Source organism: Ictidomys tridecemlineatus, chromosome 7, assembly GCF_052094955.1.
Source record: "Ictidomys tridecemlineatus isolate mIctTri1 chromosome 7, mIctTri1.hap1, whole genome shotgun sequence".
NCBI classification, from domain to species: Eukaryota; Metazoa; Chordata; class Mammalia; order Rodentia; family Sciuridae; genus Ictidomys; species Ictidomys tridecemlineatus.
Genome location: NC_135483.1, coordinates 33,256,415 through 33,275,495, shown reverse-complemented (window position 1 = coordinate 33,275,495; position 19,081 = coordinate 33,256,415). Strand labels below are relative to the sequence as shown.

At 38.9% G+C, this 19,081-nt stretch overlaps 1 protein-coding gene across 2 annotated transcripts in view; it reads left to right on the top strand.

Annotated features, from left to right (window-relative positions):
• The first annotated feature begins 4,695 nt into the window (after positions 1-4,695).
• Atp6v1c1 (ATPase H+ transporting V1 subunit C1) overlaps positions 4,696-19,081 on the top strand; it is a 48,876-nt gene continuing 34,490 nt past the window's right edge. Inside the window, exon 1 of one of the 2 annotated variants that reach the window (XM_078016836.1) lies at positions 4,696-4,872. The gene's annotated coding sequence lies outside the window, so the exon portion shown is untranslated. The remainder of the gene's footprint in view (positions 4,873-19,081) is intronic. The other variant, XM_005316281.4, reaches the window with a different exon arrangement.

Sequence of the window (19,081 nt, the reverse complement as noted above, 5' to 3'; positions counted from 1 at the left end):
TGGGATTACAGGTGTGTGCCACCACACCTGGCTCTTATTTATATTTGAGCACTAGTAAGTATGAACATTTCCTCACATATTTTGGCTAGTGGTATATCTTCTTTCCTCAGTTATTCAGGCTTACTGCTCCTTTGTAGGTTTTTTTTTTTTATAATTCTCATCAATTTTTCAGAAGTCTTTATGTAATTTAACTTGGATGTCATAAGATTATTCAAAAAATAGCTCACATAAAGCATTTGAGCTTAGGCTTGGTTAAAGGTTGGGCAGATGGCAAAGGATTTATAGCACTGAAAAAGAACCAATCTCAAATGAAGTTCTCATTTTTTTTTTTTTTTACAAGTCCTTGGTTATCTTGTTTTTTTTTTTTGTTTGTTTTGTTTTTTTTTGTCTTTCTCCTTTCTCTTCCCTATGCCTTCTTCCCACCTCTCCACTCCCAGCCCTTGATTCCTGTTCCTCTCCATTGGAAACTCATTTAGATATCTTTTTGATTTCTTCATGTTTACCTAAGTACTTTGTCTTCTGCCCTAGTAGTTTATCAAGGTACTTTCCTAAACAAGGACACTTCCTTTCCTAAGGTGGAATACCAGTACCAAATTTTAAGATATCTTTAACATTGTAAGACAGTTAAAAAAAAAAAAGTTATGAATTCAATTGTTCTATTTGCTTCAAGTGTTTTTCCAACTTCAGTATAAAAATTTTATTGTGGCTGTCATTCCATTCTGCAGGGCTATTTTCTGGAACATGGTTGTTTATCTCTATCCTCCTTCTGACTCATCTAAGTGCATGCCATCACTCCAAGGAAGAGTCAAGAAACATGAACATGAGCTTTCAGAGACACCAAAACTATTTTTTCCATTGTGAACTAAAGGCTGACAAAGATTATCACTTTATAGTGGATAATGATGAAAATGAGCACTAGTTATCTCTAAGAATAATCAATTTAGGAGTTGGTGCAAAGGACAAATTGCACATTATTGAAGCAGAGACAATGAGTTATGGAGGCAGTCTGATTAAAATCATGCTGGCAACTTTGAAGTAGTCTGTACAGCCAAGGGTTTCCCTTGGGGGCTTTAATTTAATACTGCCTGTGGCCTTATAGTTGAAGCGTGGTTCAGGGCCCAGGCCCATTAGTGGACAGGACTGGACAGCTGTGGAGAAAGATGCAGAGTCAGAAGATGAAGAGGAGAAGGATGTAAAACTCTTATTTATCTGGAAATTGACCTGCCACTGGAAATGGTAACATTTTCAAGTAAGAAAAGTAAATTTGCTGCTGATAAAGATGAAGAATATGATGATTTTGTTGAGTATGAAACTGAAGAAAAAAACTCCACTGAACAAATCTATATGAGATATCAGGTACTCTAGTCAAAAATGCATAAAACTCAAGTCAGGATAGGAAAGACTCAAAATCAGCAACAACAAGATCAAAAAATTAAGAACCTCCCTCCCCCCCCCCAAAAAAAAAACAGTAAAAGAATAATTAAAACACCAAAAAGACATAATTCTGAAGAAAAAAATGCAAATATGCAAGTGAATATAGAAAAAGCTAGTTCTTTTCACAAATTGGAAGCCAGGTAAATTGTTTCTGTATGACTAATCAAGAGACTTCTCAAAGTCTCTGTGGCTGGTTTTGAACAATTATAAGTCTCTTTAATAAAATAGTTTAAACAAGTTGTTAAAATTTCCTGTCTTACCTGGTATGGTGGTGCACAACTATAATCTCAGCTATTTAGGAGGCTGAGGCAGGAGGATGGCAAATTCAAGGCGACCCTTGGCAATATAGAGAGACCCCATCTCAAAATAAAAAATAAAAAAGGGGGCTGGGGTTGTAGCTCAGTGGTAAAGCAGGACTCCAATCCCTAGTACTGAAGTGGAGGAAATTTTCTGTCTTGTTTCATTTCCATAACAGTTGATATCTGGCTGTCCTTTTTAGAATGCAGAGAGAACTTTCTTTACCATGTTCGATAAATGTTGCCCAGGTTCCATTGCCAAGAAAGTGTCATCTAAAAATGCCAGTTTAGGTTTTAAAGATGGAGCTCCTCTCTTTGCTTAGTTTTAATGTATGGACTGTTATTATAGGACATAATAGCAGCCATGGTCAGACATGGAAATGGTGGGGAGACAGAAAATATACAAGTGAAGTATTTTAACAAAATGAAAATAAATAAACTTGTATTTTTTCCTTTAAAAATGTTAGGGGGCTGGGGTTGTGGCTCAGTGGTAGAGCCCTTGGCTAGCACATGTAAGGTTCTGGGTTCAATCCCCAGCAATCATATATAAGATAAATAAATAAATAAAGCCATTGTGTCCATCCACAACTTACACACACACACACACACACACACACACACACAAAGGTTGTCAGGAAAAAATAAATCTTTAGATGTCTTTTATGACTTTTTTTTTTTTTTTTTTTTTTTAAGACAGGCTCTTGCTAAATTGTTCAGGTTGGCCTCAAACTTGTAGTCCCATTGCCTCAGCCTCTAGAGTAGCTGGGGTTACATGGATGTGCCACTCACTTAGTTCTATGCACCTTATGCTTTAAGTTTAGAAGGCACTTCTAGATTGGTAGTATTTAGAGTTGGAAGAGAAGAAAATGTGTGGCATACTTGTTACATTCTTAGATAACTATGTATGCTTCTACTAAGGGCAGAGAGAAATGAGCCTCCCTTATCTTTGTAAAAACACATTCTTTACTATTATAAACCAATGAAAAGCAAATATGTCCAGGTTTTGTTAAACACATTTGCTAGATTTTTAAGTGAGATATGCTAGGCCAGTAATGATTAAGGCTAACATTTATTGAGCATTATTCTGCCTACCAACTATTACATGGAGGTTGGAAAATGGAGCAAGGTCAGAAGTAGATGCATTTGACTTAAAACTCACGAATTCAAGATGAGAAGTCTACTCAGGATGACATATAACAAGAAGAAACCAAGAAGTTTCAAATGCAGGCCCTAAAATTTCACTGCCTAAAGCTCATTTGGCCATTTAAATTTTAACTAACCTGGGGCTGGGGTTGTGGCTCAGTAGTAGAGCGCTCACCTAGCAAGTGCAAGGCCCTGGGTTTGATCCTCAGCACCACATAAAAAAATAAGTAAAGGTATTGTGTCCCTCTGTAACTAAAAAATAAATATTAAAAAAATTTTAACAAACATGAAATAACTTTTAATTTAAAAGTCAATTCCTAAGTCACATTAGTCACATTTAAGTACTCAATAGCCCATGGGACTAGTGGGTACCAGATGGATAGCAAGCACAGAATAAAGTTTCCATCATTACAGGACATTTTGACATGGAACTAATGAAAAATTGTCTTTATGTTCACATTGTGATGCCAGATAAAGTCTATGGAATTTCTGACAAGTTTCCAAAGCTGTGAAACGAACTGAAAGTCATCCAAAATTGTGCAGTTTAGTTGTTTTTTTTACTTTCTGTTCAACCTACTTCTGTAACTCTAAGAAATTTTGTGGTGAATTTCTGCAGGGACACATAACAGAAAATGTTTAAGATAGATCAGAAAACCTATGCCACTGGCATTTCCTATGTGCCAAGCACCATGCTATTGCAACTACATCTAACCTGCAGGATAGTTCTATCTGTATTTATTTTTGTACTGGGAATGAACCCAGGGGTGCTTAACCACTGAGCCACATTCTCAGTCCGTTTAAATACTTTATTAAGAGATGGGGTCTCTAAATAAAGTATTTAGAGTTGCTTAGGGCTTCGCTAAATTGCTGAGGTTGGTTTTGAACAAGTGATCCTCCTGCCTTAGTCTCCCAAACGGCTGGGATTACAAGAGTGCACCACAGTGCCTGGCTATCTGGTTTATTGTTAATCACCATTTTGCAGATGAAGAAGCTGAAATTTAAAGGTAGAAGGTCACAAGCTAGCAAGGAGGAAGGCCAGGATTTAACACCAGGAGTGTTTATGGTGCTATTTGGCTCTGTGCCTTCTAGTTCTTCTCTTTCCTTAACTATAAATCTAAAAGGATCAACTTAGTGAAAACCTCAAAATCCTCTACTGTTTCTAAAACTCAATGTTCTAAATTAGAAATAATACCACCTATCTACCCAAGCTAATGAACTATGCATGAGTAGGAAGGGCAGTTTGCTATCTATTTTTTCCCCAAAGAATAATGCTTCCCTCTGTCGTGCCTCTGTCCTGAAGCTTTGCTTGGTTTCTCTTTATCTAATGTGGTTTGGATCATTTATAATCACCACACACCACAGACCCTCCCCCTGCCTAACTTGATAAGAAGCTCAAGGTAAGGGGCCATTCGCTCCAGGAATCCTAAAAACAACCAACCAGCTGCGGGTATATAGCGGGTGCCCAGTCCATGGACGTTTATGGAACTAAGTGGAACCGGACTGCAAGGAAACTGTGAATCAGCCGAAGAGCACGATTGAGGATATTACTCAGAAAACTGGCCTGGCCAAGAAGAAACCTGTGCAGGGGGTTGGAGATAAATTCTAACCAGCAGAAATCTCAAGCGGGAAAACTTTAGGGATAGAGTCCATGACGCTCGCAGGTGGCTAGCCCGCGGCCACCCGCAACACCCGCAGCCGCAGCCAACCCCACCCACAACGAGCGGCCGCCGCGGCCCCAGCTCCCGGCTCCCAGGCTCCCTGGAGCGTCCCGGGCCCGCCCTCTCCGGCGGCCGCGGCTGCGCAGTGGCGCGCGCCGCGGTCAGCTGACTGCTCCGGCCGGCACGTGACTTGTTCTGTGGGCTCTGGGGTCGAGGAAGCTGTGAGGCCGGAGCTTAGGTCCAGGAGGGATGGAGCGCTGAGCCGTTAACGTCTGCCAGGCCGCCCGCCTCCTCACCTGTTTCCGCCGCCGCCGCCGCTTCCTCGTTTGACACCTTCCCGGGTCAGTGAGCGATTGGCTATCCCTGAGGGGGACCCCTGGCCAGGCCCAGGCTTGCGCTGCTGTTGCCGCTGGGGAGGGATGGGGGCGGGGGCGGGCCCGAGACCATAGCGTTGGCGTTGGAGCTGGAGCCGGCAGGCCTGGTGCCTGTGTCTGCTGGTCACTGCTTTGGGCCTAGGTTCAGTCTCTAAGGAAGAGGAAGGAGGGAAAAGAGAAACAGCCTCAGGGGGTACTCAGTAGCAGAGGCCGAAAGGAGAGACAGAGCGGACTTGGGACCTTGCTTAGGCAAGGGTTACTGAGAATCCACGCGGTCTGATGGAGGGGATGGAAGGTGACAGAGTGGTTCAGGTGAGGATCTGGGGTGGTGTGAGTGAGGTCACAGGCAGCTCTAGAGACCAGGACTGGGTGTATGGACTTGTGTATGAGTAGGGGGTTGGCAGTTTAAAGGGCCTAACAGCTCCTCTGCACGCAGGGATTGTCACAGGGAAAAACAGGATCGGTCTAGGTAGGAGAAAGCACAAGAAAACAGGGAACTCAAAACCTTTTTTTGCTGTTTGTTGGTAGAATGGGGGAAGGGTAGGCAGAAATCTCCGAAAGGGAACTTGTGCAGAGAGTCTGTTAAGGCATATTGAATCACCTGCGAAACAGGAGTAAGAGGAAAGCTGATATTATTTTCAGAGGAAAAAAATCTGAGCGTTCTATCCTGAGGGTGCAGCAAGTTTAAACTAACCAACCTTAGGAGTTCCACCTAATGATATTGGGAAGGAAAGTCACATATGCGACACATTAAAGTACTCTGAGGATATATATAATTGTCAAAAAGAATGCAAAGTGTTTTGAAAGCGTGAAGCAGGAGCTATGGGAAATGGAGCTATGGGAAAATACCCTGGAGGCAAGAAAAATTGAATTGGGTCTTGTCAATCCAGTGGGATTTGAACTGGTTGAGGAAAATGGGGACACCTTTCTAGGCATGGAAAAGCAACAGGATTTGAGAGCCTGAAGATGAGGGGAAAAGTTTTGGAGAGTGGGGGACAAAGGCCAGGTTTGTGGTGGGTTGTGTAGTGGAACAGTGGGAAATAAAGTTGGGCTCAAATAATGAGAACTTTGAATGACTTTTATTTACTTACTCAACTAATGTATTGAGTACATGCTATATGCTGGTATTGTGGTGATGCAAAGATTCAGAAAATAAAAGATTTCTATCCACACAGAACTTTTAATAGTCAAATTGGAGGTGATAGAGTTTAGTAATGATCATGCAAGTGTGAAATGTGCTTTGAAGGAATATCAGTGGTGTGAAAGAGTTTACCAGGAATAAATTCTTTATGGAAGAATGTTCAAAGAAGGTTTTTTGAGCCTATGACTTGACCTGAGGTCTGCAAAGAGGCTGAAAAGGGGATGTGATGGTACCAGTGGAAAGAACCTTAACTGAGGAACAGTGTGTATGAGGAGGAATAAAGTGTTTGAGAAGTTGTTGGAGGGCTAGGGTGGCTGAAAAGTGGGTAGGGGTTATGAGAGCTAGGGTCAGGCCCAGTAGGGCTTTTACCCTGAAAGCAAAGAAACCAGTAATGATACAAGCAGTGGAATGAGTCAGACTGTGGTTTTTGAAGAGATAATTTTGTGAAGAATGTGGAGGGTGGCAAAAATGAATGAGAAAGCCAGCTGAGGAAAACATTGTTGTAGTCCATTGAAGGATTTGAAGGCATTTTTCTCTCTTTACTGGGGATTTAAGGAGAACTTTTAACTTTACTCACCTTGAGAAGATTAAGGAGTTGGGAAAGAGGAAGAATGATAGTTCTGTTTGTCCCTTTCCCTGAAGGTAGTTATAACTACCTCCTAAGCAGTCCTGAAATACACAGGGAGGCCTGGATTGTTTTGAAGTTCATGGGAGACTTTGTAAAAATTTATTTTGACCTTTCAAATGTGTTCCTTAGTAATGTCATCTGTTTCAGAATAGCTTTTGTTGGAATATAGTCACAGGAAGGAATCAGTTATCTTTCATGTTTTTTTTTTTTTTTTTGTTCTTACAGGTCTTTGAGGGATGGTAGTTGAAAATGCTCTCATTGAATAGATAGGGACCTATCTCGATCTTTGGAACTAGAAACAGAAGTAAAGTGATTTTGCTAAACTTGGCCTGACTTCCACAGTCTTCTGACTGCTCATAGATTATTCCTGCTGATTACCTACCCAGTACTTACTACTATTCAACATGTAGAGAGCAGGGTGAGTTTTTCAAAGTACCTTGTAATCTTTGATTTAGCATTTTGGGTGAAATTTCTCTAGGATAGCTTCAAGGGATTTGGGAGTCTGTACTTTAGAAACTGCTTCTCTGGGAGTTTGGGGAAAGCACTTCCATTTACAATCCAGTTGGGGGAGATAATAAGCAGCAAGGTGAGCTGAAAGTACTCAGTTTGCCATTCTCAGTTCTTTGGCAACAAGGGAATTTCAAATTTTTCTGAAGATGGAGCCTCAGGGTTGTGTCTCAGAACTCTGGAATCTCTTTCTCCTTTTGTTATTCTTTGCAGAGACTATATAAAATTTTAAGAAACAGTACTCAGGATACTAACTAAATGCTGAGAGCTATGTGACTAGAATAATTTTACTTTTAAAACTGGATAGGAAATACTCATTTTTATTTTTTTATGTATAAGTCTTAGGTGCCTCATTTATTTAGCTTTTGCAACCCAGAAAGAAGCTTCTGGGCTTCACAAATTTGATTCTGTGATTATTTTCACAACCTGTGAAATAATTTTATTGGCCAAAGAGCAAAACTGGCCCCAAAACAAAACTTCTGCAAAGGTAAACCTTTGCAAAAGGGTCTTTTTGCAGCTTACCTGTCCTTAGCTGTAAGTCTTGATTTTGCTTAGGAATAACAATTTTGATTGACAACAGTTTTGACTCAATAGTTTTGACTGAGCACATCCTAGTTTAATTTTGTTCTTGAACATATTTTGATCTATCTGCAGAATACATCTTTTCTACCTTTTGGATGTAGACTTACATACCATTTTAGTTATAAATCAATTCATGTTCAATTTTCTTTCTCTTTTTTTTTTTTTTTTAGTATTGGGGGTTAATCCCAGAGCTTCATGCATGTTAGGCAAGTGCTTTACCACTGAGATACATCCCTAGCTCTAGATTTTCATGTTATCAATGTTTTGTTTTGTTGTTTTTTTAAAAATATTTATCTATTTTTTAGTTGTGGTTGCACACGATACCTTTATTTATATGTGGTGCTGAGGATCGAGCCCAGGGCCCTCGCACCTGCTAGGTGAGCACTCTACCACTAAGCCACAACCCCAGGCCTGACATCAGTGTTTTTAAGAGAGTGAAAACGGGGACTGCAGTTGTAGCTCAATGGTAAAGTGCTTGCCTAGAATGTGTGAGGCACTGGGTTTGATCCTCAGCAGCACATAAAAATAAATAGATAAAATAAAGGTATTGTGTTCATCTACAAATAATTAAAAAAAAAAGACAGTGAAAACATTAGCATGATGCTTTTGGAAAGAGTTCAGGAAATGTAAAAATTTCCTATTGACATGAGTCTTAGAATTAGAAATTTCATTTTATTTTTTTGATAATGAAACAAAATTATTTTCCAAAGGGAGAAGAAACTACTTCTAACATTATGTGAATATGCACATGTGCTATAAACTTATTGAGTTTAAAAATGATCCAAGTAGGGGCTGGGGATGTGGCTCAATTGGTAGCGCGCTTGCCTGGCATGCGTGCGGCCCGGGTTCGATCCTCAGCACCACATACAAGCAAAGATGTTGTATCCGCCAATAACTAAAAATAAATAAATAAATATTTAAAAAAAAAAAAGATCCAAGTAGGCAGGAGGTTAGGTGCTTTGGTTATATCATGAGATGAAAGGCAGAATATTAGCTAGGTATCTAAAAAGTGATTGGTATCTGTGTGTATTTTAAAATAGAGAGTGTTGTGTCTTCTGAGGTATATTAAGTAAATTTATCAATGAACAGTGAAGTTATTTGTATATTAAGCTAACTAGCGGTTGAATTAACCTTACCATGAAAGGTTATCTTCTTGACCCAGCCTATAGGTCATTGTTTTTGCATGGGTGCTGTTGGTATTTTGGACAGTACTATCTCATGTTTAGCTTTCATCCATCAAATGCTAATTAATGATCCTCACATTGGGACAACCCCAAATGCTTCCATTTACTTCCAGACTTCTAGAGGAGAGGGATACCATTTGTTGCAAAACATGCATGTGGTGCCATCATTTATATGTTAAACAAATATTGAATATTGAAAATACAGAAGCTAAGAGAAAGGTCTTTTTTTTTTTTTTTTTTTTTTTTTTTGCAACAGGGGTTGAACTCAGGGCATCCAACCACTGAGCCACATCACCAGACCTATTTTGTATTTTATTTAGAGATAGGGTCTCACTGAGTTGCTTAGTGCCTCACTTTGCTAAGGCTGGCTTTGAACTCATGATCCTCCTGCCTCAGCCTCTGGAGCTGCTGGGATTACAGGCATGTGCCACTCTACCCAGCTAGAGTAATATTTTAATAGATTCAGTTCTTAATGTTTTAATGTAACTCCTTTAGTATGAACATACAGAAACTAGTCTGATATTTCTTTGAGGAACTTATCTGTTCAAAAGCTGCTTGAATAACTCAAATAGGTTTCCTGTACCAATACACTTGTTCAAGGTCACACTAGCTGTGTGACCTTGAACAAGCGGTGTCATTAACTCTTTCCTCTTCTGCAATAGGAGAGCAGTGATGATGTCTACTTTGAAGGAATTAAGTACAAAATTGCCTAACATATTGAATGAAATGCTTGTCACTGGGCACTGCACATAGTATATATTCAATAAGTGGTTGTCCTTACCATTTAACATAATCTCAAGCTTACTGGAGTTAAAAATAGGGAAAATTTATTTTGACTCTTTAACTTGATAAATTTCAGGCCAGAATACATTGCAACAGAGACATCAGCACCTTCTAGCAGAGTGTGGTACGGTGGTTCAGTGGAGATAAGTGATCAACCCAAAAGAAAGGGAAGTAACATTTGGGGAGCCATGAATGTAGATTCAGGGAATCCCCTGGCATGGAAGGAATTGTCTGCTCCCTTTGTCATTACTGAGTTGAGTTGCCTGTACAGAGAGGAGTCTCTGGGAGCCTAGAAGATTTTGATGACGACTTTCAGTAGTAGCCATTCAACTGTTCCCTATTGGCTATATCTGCTGTTTCAACCAGCTTTACTAGAAATTACTAGAAACTTTCCAACATTGTATTTTGTGTAACTACTTCCTACAACATATTTCAAGTCTTTTTTCCCCTGTATTTGGGTGGAGCCCAGGGCCTCATGTATGCTAGGCAGGTGCTCTACCCCTGAGCTACATCCCCAGCTCTTGTTTCCAGTTTTTATGACATCTTGTGTGAAAGGAAGGCTTTCCTTTTACACATTTATTTCTTGTCAACTGTGGCATGAAAAGAGTGTAGTGGTGTATAAAATGTATCTATTAAAGATTAAATTTTCTTTTATATTTAAGTATATTTATCCACTGAACTTGAGGTAGTCTTTAATGGGAGATAGAGTATTTATAAATATTGTTGAAAACAAAATATATAAGAGTTAAAATTTGTTTAATGAAGGTGTAAGTTGTGACAGTTTTTAAATCTCATTCCATATGAATCATGGAAATATTCCCTGAAAAGTAAAATTCCCCTTTTAGTTATTGGAAACATTTAAGCAAGTTACAATAGAGGTAAGGCTCTCCCACCATCCCATTTAAGATGCTTATGTTTTGAAGGATGAAATCTTTACATTCAAAGAGGAAATGGTCATTCTTTCTTTCATTTTATGCAGTGTAAATGATTTCTAGGCAATATGGCAACTAAATTTTAAAATGAATGGCTTAGCTGGGCATGGTGGCTTTAATCTATAATCCCAATGACCTGGGAAACTGAGGAAGGACAATTTTAAGTTTGGTCAGCATGGACAATTTAGCCAGATTCTGTGTCAAAATAAAAAATAAAAAGGGCTAAGTATGATGGTGGATGCTTATAGTCCTAGAGACTTGGGAGGCTGAGAGGCAGGAGGATCACAAGTTTGAGATTAGTTTCATAAACTGAGTGAGACCCTGTCTCAAAAAAAAAAAAGGGGGGGGTCTGGGGATATAGCTCAGTGATAAAGCACCCCTGAGTTAATCTCCAGTACTCAAATACATACATAAATAAATAAATAGGGATGGAGATATAGCTCTGTGGTAGAGTGTCCTTGGGATAATTCCTCAGTACCCAAATAAATATTTTGTGTTAAATGTTTCATACTGGTCAGTTTCACTAAAAGTTGAAGTGCATATTTGGAAGGCCATGTGATATTTCACTGATATCTGAGGCATCCATTTTCCTTGTGCTTGTTGAAATAAACTGCTTTAGTAAACTTGGTACAGTTGCCCTTTGGTGTCTGAGAGGACTTGGTTCCAGGACTTCTCACCGACTCCCTGGTGGATACCAAAATACAAGGATGCTCAAGTCTTTGTATAAAATGGCATAGTATCTACATACATTACACACGCTTTCCTATATACTTTAAATTATTTCTAGATTAATTGTACTGGGTAATATAATGATAAGGGTAAGAGTCTGCATATTCAGCACAGATGGGATTTTTTTCCTTGAATATTTTCATTCCATGGTTGGTTGATGCCTGAGATGAGGAATCTGTGGATATGGAGGCCTAACTAATTATAAGAACTGAAAAGAAAGTTGTTTGCATATTGGCCAGTTTCTAGGCTTAATATATTGTGAAAGATTACTGCATTTCAGAGACTGCAGTATTCTTGAAAGCATTAAAATCAGTTAAGGGTTGGAGCACTTTTTGGGGTGCTGCTGTTTTCTGCAGCCCTGTCATGGGTCAGGCTCGTACCTTCCATTCACAGAGGCAATGCACAGCAGATCTCCTGTTCAGGCTGAGCACCCCCACTTTTTGTGTTGTTGAATAAATTACTACATTATTGTTTTAATTTTACATTTTAATTAGTTGTGGTAGGAAAATAATTCATTGTTTTCAAACTCCTAGAACTGAGAGATACAGTATATAAAAAGTTCCTGAAGGGCTGGGGATGTGGCTCAAGTGGTAGTGCGCTTGCCTGGTATGCGCCGGGTGCGGGTTAGATCCTCAGCACCACATAAAAATAAAATAAAGATGTTGTGTCTACTGAAAACTAAAAATAAATATTAAAAAACTCTCTCTTAAAAAAAAAAAAAGTCCCTGAGGTTTGGACCCAGGTTTATCTTTCATTTCTCCTTCCTACTTGGCCTGAGGTCAAAATGGATGAAGAGTCCAGGAAGATTGTGAGGATAAAACATGAAAACTCAGACAAGGACTAGTGCTTGATGACAGTGAAGACTTGCAGATTTGAGTTGCATTTCTAAGAAGCAGGGTTAGGTGCATATGTTTTGTGTTATTCAGTCTTCTGTCCCTTAGAGAAGGAACACTGGTCACAAACCTATCTGATATTGTATGTAAGGTTGTACTCTGTTCTTTAATAAATTCTATATACTTTTAGGAAACTATATATTTTTAAATTTTGAGATGTCTCATTAAATAACCCAGGTTGGCTTTGAACTTGTGATCCTCTTGCCTCAACCTCCCAAGTAGCAAGGATTATAGGCTTTGTGCCACTACACTTAACTGATTTATACATTCTTCCTTTTCTGGTATTGGGGATTAAACTTGAATTTAATGGTGTTGTACCACTAAGTAACATACCCATTCTTTTTTTTTTTTTTTTTTTTTAATTTGAGATCAGGTCTCTAAGGTTTTAAGGGTCTTACTAAACAGAAGAGCCTGGCTTCAAACTTGTGATCCTTCTGCCTTAGTCTTCCAAGTTGGTATGGGTGTGTTTAGCCTGTGGCTAGCATAAAAGAAGGTTCAGCTAAGTGAGAAATCCGAAGGGAGTTTTGAATTAAAGAGACAGGCTCTAATTACCTTTAAACCAGCTTGAGCCTCCAGCCACCTATTATGGTAGCAGGTAGCAAGGTCTACTGAAGGGGGGGGAGGGGGAGGGAAGGGGGGGAGGGGGAGGGAAGGGGGGAGGGGGAGGGAAGGGGGGGAAGGGAGGGAGAGGGGGAGGAAAGGGGGGAGGGAGGGAGGGAGAGGGGGAGGGAGGGAGGGAAGAGAGAGAGAGAACATGCCAGGGAGTGGACTTTTATTGGGGAACAAAAAATTCTGTTCCATCCAATGAAGATTAAGGAGGGGCAGTGTCCCAAGGTCAGGTGTGATAATTGGGTCTTCGGGGTAGTGGCCAGACACGCTTCCACACGGACAAACCCTCCGACCTGAGAAGAGTAGGGAAAACTCTAGACACAAGGATGTGTCTAAGCGCCTCTCGCCCAGCCAGGGAGGTAACTCAAATCACGTGCAAGGATGGCCTTCCACAGGTGTGCACTACTGTACTTGGTTGAGTTATGCATTCTTTTTTTTTTTTTTGAATTTTTTAAAAATATTATTTTTAGTTTTCGGTGGACACAACATCTTTGTTTGTTTGTGGTGCTGAGAATCGAACCCAGCCGCACGCATGCCAGGCAAGTGCGCTACCGCTTGAGCCACATCCCCAGCCCTGAATTATGCATTCTTGAGCAAAGCAAGAGTTTACTCAGATTTCATTTTGTTCTATACTTGATTTCATATGTTGTTGTTGACTTTATTTTTTCAGCTTGTTAGTTGCATTCAAAAACGTATACAAAGTAGTTTGATATATGTGTCAGTATATGTGTGTATATATATATGGTTTCTAAATTTCCTAGAACAAAAAAGCATTTATGTGTTATAGAACTAAATATGCTATGTGGTTCTTGATGATATGACATTTAGCTATCTTTTAATAAGCATATTGCCATTTCTTGTCACATTGAACTCACTATATAATTATGAAAATGCCTGTTTTGGAATAGTGGCTCAGAAATCTGGCTGATCACCTGATTTACCTGAAGGACTTAATAAGAAAAAAGATAGTCCTGGGCCTCATCCAGTGTAGATTCAGGAAATGAGTAAAGGAGCAGAATAGGTTTTTGGATAACAAAATCTAATCCTCTCATTTTACGAATGAGGAAATTTTTACAGACAATAATATTCAGAACTGGGGATAGATCCCAAGGCTTCAGTTTCTCAGTGCAGTGCTCTGTCGGTTACACTGTGCTTTCTGAGGTTAGCATTTGGATTTTCTTTGGCTATGATTCCTAGTGAGATAAAAACTTTTTTTCTTTTTCTTTTTTTAAGAGAGTGAGAGAGGAGAGAGAGAGAGAGAGAGAATTTTTTAATATTTATTTTTTAGTTCTCGGCGGACACAACATCTTTGTTGGTATGTGGTGTTGAGGATCGAACCCGGGCCGCACGCATGCCAGGCGAGCGCTACGGCTTGAGCCACATCCCCAGCCCCACTTTTTTTTTTTTTAAAGAGAGAGAGAGAGAGAAAATTTTTAATATTTATATTTTAGTTCTCTGTGAACACAACATCTTTGTTGGTATGTGGTCCTGAGGATCGAACCCGGGCCGCACGCATGCCAGGCGAGCGCGCTACCACTTGAGCCACATCCCCAGCCCGAGATAAAAACTTTGTTGACCAACCTTGATCCCATGTTTGAGATGTAGCTGCTGTTAATCAGCTTTACTCTTCTGCTTTGTATCATCATCAGGTTTCTTTGTTATAATACCATGTTAATAGCTTTTAAACTTTTCACTGTTTTCAAGTATGAGAGTAATGTGCTAATAAGGGTTTTTTTCTTTGCTGTTGTTTTTGGAATGCATGCTTACATATAGAATTCATTATTTAAAAATTGAGAAACAGGAATCTGTACAAAAAATGAAAATAAAAACATTCATGAGCCACTCCCAAGAGGTAATCATGAACGGCTTTTAAAAAAAAACATAAATTAATGTTTTATGCTTATCTCTATCCTTATTTCCTTTATTAAAGTTGATATAGCTGGGTCAAAGGATATGCACATTTTTAGATAGTGATGATATAGTATATTCTAAAACATTTTAGATCTTTTATTAATGATGTCAAATTATTATAGCTTCAACAGTGCTTTTATTTATATAGGTACTGGGGATTGAACCCAGGGGTACTTTACTACTGAGCTATATCCCTAGTACTTTTAAAAAGTTTTTATTTTGAGACAGGGTCTTGGTAAGTTGTTTAGGGCTTGCTAAGTTGCTGAGGCTGTCCTTGAACTTGTAATCCTCTTGCTTTAGCCTCCTGAGTTCATGGGATCACAGGCATATGTCAATGCTCCTTGCTTTATCAATGTTTTTAAATGACTTTATAATTTACCAATCAAAATATCTTGCCATATGTTTGCAAATTAATGGCACATACATGAATGTAAGTGACATCTATTCAGGCTGCATCTGTTGTTGTTTTTCAAATAAAAGTGAGTATTTCTCCCTTTGTTACCAAACATGTTCATTGTTTTGTTCCATTCTTCATACACAGTATTCAGTCTTTCAGCCTAGATTTGTTAAATTTTTGGTGTTCATTGTTATTAATTCTGTTTTCTGTTAAATGTAAAACATAGGACTGAAAGAGGCTGGGAGGTTGTGGCTAAATTCCCACACAGAAATAAATAGTAATTAGTAAAACCAAAAACTCATGAATAATATGTATAACACAACTGGCTGAGACTTTAGTTTCTGACTGCAGTGAAGTAACTGGTACTAGATGTGCTTTCCCACCATAAACAACTACAAATGTGGACAAGACATAGGAAGAAACTGCTTCTAAGTAGTGGATAGCGAGCAGTACAAGAACTGAGAGAAAGGAAACAAGTGATGTGAGCTCTGTAATCTCTCCAGCTTTCTTCCTGTACATACATACTCTGCTCCATAGTTAGCAAGGGTAAAACCCAAGAAGAGCATATTGATCTTACTGATTTAAGGAGATTAGGTTTGGGGAAGGTTTATCTGGCTAGAATTTGCAAGTCTGATTGTCAGAGACATAAAACCCCAGAAAGTGACATAGGTCTCTCTCTAGGAGGATCAACAGGGTTTTAAACTGAACAATTGCTGGAGCTCACAGGATTGGGACATTCAATAAAATCCCCAGTGGTCAGTAACAAAACTAAATTAGTAAAGCTGAGGGCTCATTTTAATAAAGTTTAAGAACGAGGTTTGAGTAGATCAAGCTGATCCTCATGTCACTTACCTGCCTATCAGAACAAAGTACAACACTCTTAAAAGGAAGACAGCAAAACCCAGTGATCAACAATGTAACATTGTGAATTATAGTAGGCTCAATGACTTAACAGAAAACATGAACCTAATGAAGAAAGAAATGGAGAACGTTAAAAATGGAACTTATAATGTAGAAAAAGGTACCTGAAGTGAGATACTCACTGGATGAAATGAATGATAGATTAGAGATTATAAAGAAAGGTCAGCAAAATAAAATGTAGAGCAAGAGACTATCCAAACTTAATGCAGAGAGAAACAACTGGAGGAAAACAAACAAGCAAACAAAAAATGAAGCTCAGAGACCTGTAGAATAATATCAAGTGGTTTAAAATGTGATTTTATCTCAAGAGAAGGGAGCATAAAAAATTTTTGGAGAAAATAATGGCTGAAAAAAATTAAAGATTTGATGAAACCTATAAATACAGATCCAAGACACTCAGCAAATTTCAAGCAGGACAAATAATTATTACCTTGGGGTAGGCAAATTTTCCATCTACCACAGAAAGCATCTATTATTTTAAAAAATATACATTGGACGCTGGCAGAATTGAAAATTTCTATTCAGAAGCACCATTAAGAAAAGGTAAGCCACAAATTGAGAGAAAATATGTAAATATCTATGTAGTTTGGATATGGAGTGTCCCACAAAATTCCATGTGGACAGGCTTGGTCCCAGCGTGGCACTGTTGGGAGGTGGTAGGAAATTTAAGAGGTTGCCAGGGGTACACACCTGTAATCCCAATGGCTTGGGAGGCTGAGGTTCAGAGTCTCAGCAAACTCAGACCCTGTCTCTAGATAAAATACAAAATAGGGCTGGGGATGTGGCTCAGTGGTCAAGTGCCCTGACTTCAATCCCCAGTAACCCTTGCTGCCCACCCCCCACCCCCTCCCAAAAAAAGAAAGAAAATTTAAGAGATGATGCCTTGTTGGGAGGCTTTTAGCTCGTGGGGTATCTGTGAAAAATTATGCCCCTTTCATACCTTTTCTTTCTTTTTCTATGCGGCCACAGGTGAGTGCTTTTGCTCTACCACATGCTTCCGCCATGATTCACTGCATCACTGTAGCCCTGAAAGTAACTTGGCCAACCAGTGATCAGAGACTGGCACCTCCAAAACTGAGCCAAAATAAACCTTTTGTTTTTCTAAGTTGATTATCTCAGGTGTTTGTTTGTTTGTTTTATAGTACTGGGGATTGAAACCCAGAGCCTTGTGCCTGTTAGGCAAGTGCTCTACAACTGAGTTGTAATCCCAACCCACAGGTATTTGTTGTAATGGCATAAAGCCTACTAATACCATGTATGTATATCACAAAGAAATTATCAGTATACAATTTCTACAACTCAGTATTAAGTCATCTTATTATTATTATTTTTTTTAAATTGGGCAAAAGACTTGAAAAGAGACTTCTCAAATGAAGATCCACAAATGGCTAATATCATGGAAAGGTGCTGAACTTCATTATTATGAAAATGCAGGGTGTCCCTGCAGCCCTGGAATGGCTAAAAATGAGAAGACTGAGAACCCTAAGTACGAGTGAGCATGTGGAACAACTAGAGCTTGCATACCTTGCTAATAGGAATATAAAATGTTAGAATTTCTACTTAGAAATTCTATTCCTAGAATTTTACCCAGGAGAAATGGAAACACATCTTTACAAAAAAAACTTTGTAGAGGAATGTTCATAGTGCCTTTGTTCCTTTTTTTTTTTAAATATCTTTATTTTGCATTTATGTGGTGCTAAGGATCAAACTCAATGCCTCATGCATGATAGGCGAGTGCTGTACCACTGAGCCACAACCCCAGCCAAGCAGTTATCATTTGAATACCTACTTACAGATGAAGAAACAGACATAGAAATGTGAAGTAATATACTTTTATTTTTGAGAGAGAGAGAGAGAATTTTAATATTTATTTTTTAGCGGACACAACATCTTTGTTTGTATGTGGTGCTGAGGATCGAACCCGGGCCGCACGAATGCCAGGCAAGTGCGCTACCGCTTGAGCCACATTCCCAGCCCTGTTTTTTTTTTTTGGCACTGAGGATTAAACTCAGGGGCACTCAACCACTGAGCCACACACCCCAGCCCTTTTTTTATATTTTATTTAGAGACAGAGTCTTGCTAAGTTTTTAGGGTCTTGCTAAATTGCTGAGACTGGCTTTGAATTTGGTGATCCTCCTGCCTCAGTTTCCCAAGCCACTGGGATTACAGGTGTGTGCCACCATGACTGGCAGTGCCTTTGTTCAAATTAGTAACAATTCAGATGTCCATTAGTAGCTGAACAGATAAATTGTAGTATATTCATGCAGTGCTGTTCTAAGCAATAAAACTTAATTAAGTACTGATATACACAACATGGACAAATATCAAGGACATGCTCAGCAGAAGCAGCTAGATAGAAAAAAATACATGATGTATGCTTCCATTAACAATGAAATTTTAGATCATATAAAACTAATCTGTGGTGACATAAAGCAGATCAGCATTTGTCCAGAGCTGGCAATTGCGCAGGGATTGATGGGACTAGATGTGAGGGAAGGTTCTGAGATGATAGAAATGATAGACTTTTTTTTTTCTTCAATACTGGGGATTGAACCCAGGGTCTCAGTTTAGCAGTGGTTACACAGATCTATATGTATGCCAAAAACTAATTGAACTCTTGGATATATGATTATATATAGATTATATTTAAATAAAGTCGATTTAAGAAATAAATTGGGAAGTGAAAGGAGCCCACCAATTATGAGTTAGGTAATTTATGTTATTTAAGTCTCACATTATTTGTTTATCCAAGAATATTCAACAAAGACATTTTGAGACTCTATCATGCCAGCTTCTGTGCCATATATTGAGAGAATACCATGGTGAGCAAAAACTACCATGATTTCTACTTTATTTAGAAGGCAGATATTAGTAAAAAGTGTTCTATAGAGAATGTGCTATAAGAATATGTAATATTGTAATATCACCCTTAGCATATAATATATAGTCTCATCTAGTA